This window comes from Elephantulus edwardii, unplaced genomic scaffold (assembly GCF_000299155.1).
Source record: "Elephantulus edwardii isolate Elephantulus edwardi_28Jun2011 unplaced genomic scaffold, EleEdw1.0 scaffold00079, whole genome shotgun sequence".
Taxonomy (NCBI): Eukaryota; Metazoa; Chordata; class Mammalia; order Macroscelidea; family Macroscelididae; genus Elephantulus; species Elephantulus edwardii.
The window spans coordinates 8,757,839-8,758,372 of record NW_006399829.1 but is presented as its reverse complement, the minus strand read 5'-3'; the positions used below and the strand labels follow the sequence as shown (position 1 = coordinate 8,758,372).

Sequence of the window (534 nt, the reverse complement as noted above, 5' to 3'; positions counted from 1 at the left end):
CGGTGTCTTGGAGTCTTGGGTCTTCGCCGTCCACTCGGGACAGAACAGGACCAGCGGTTTGGGGGTCCTTCAAACTGACTTCATTAAAAACCAAATTATTTAAAAAAGAGAAGTTCTCTGACTCTATGGTTTCATTTATAAGTTCTGCCTCCTTGCCTTTCATCTTTATCTCAAGGCCTTGCATTAAAAGTGTTTGGTAAATAGGTTGTGCTGTCTCACCCGTGAGGCTGACTAGCTAGCAATACGCACACTGTGTCGCATCCGCCGCCTTCTGCCCCCCTGCTACTATGGAGTACCTTACAGGCGTTCAAGACTCCGACTACAACTTTCTTGGTCGCCTCTGACGGAGTGGCTGCTAGTGATGTTGTCCAGATGAAGGACGATCATGATTAGATGTTTAAGATGAGTGAAAAAATCTTACTTCCGTAAGTTGGAGAAGCTGGTGACACTGTACAGTTTGCAGGATATATTCAGAAAAATGTACAGCTTTACAAGATGCGACATGGTTATGAATTATCTCCCACAGCAGCAGCT

General features: G+C 45.3%; 1 protein-coding gene across 1 annotated transcript in view; it reads left to right on the top strand.

Annotated features, from left to right (window-relative positions):
- Positions 1-534, top strand: part of LOC102853612 (proteasome subunit beta type-2-like) — a 93,419-nt gene that overhangs the window by 92,273 nt on the left and 612 nt on the right. The window lies entirely within an intron of this gene.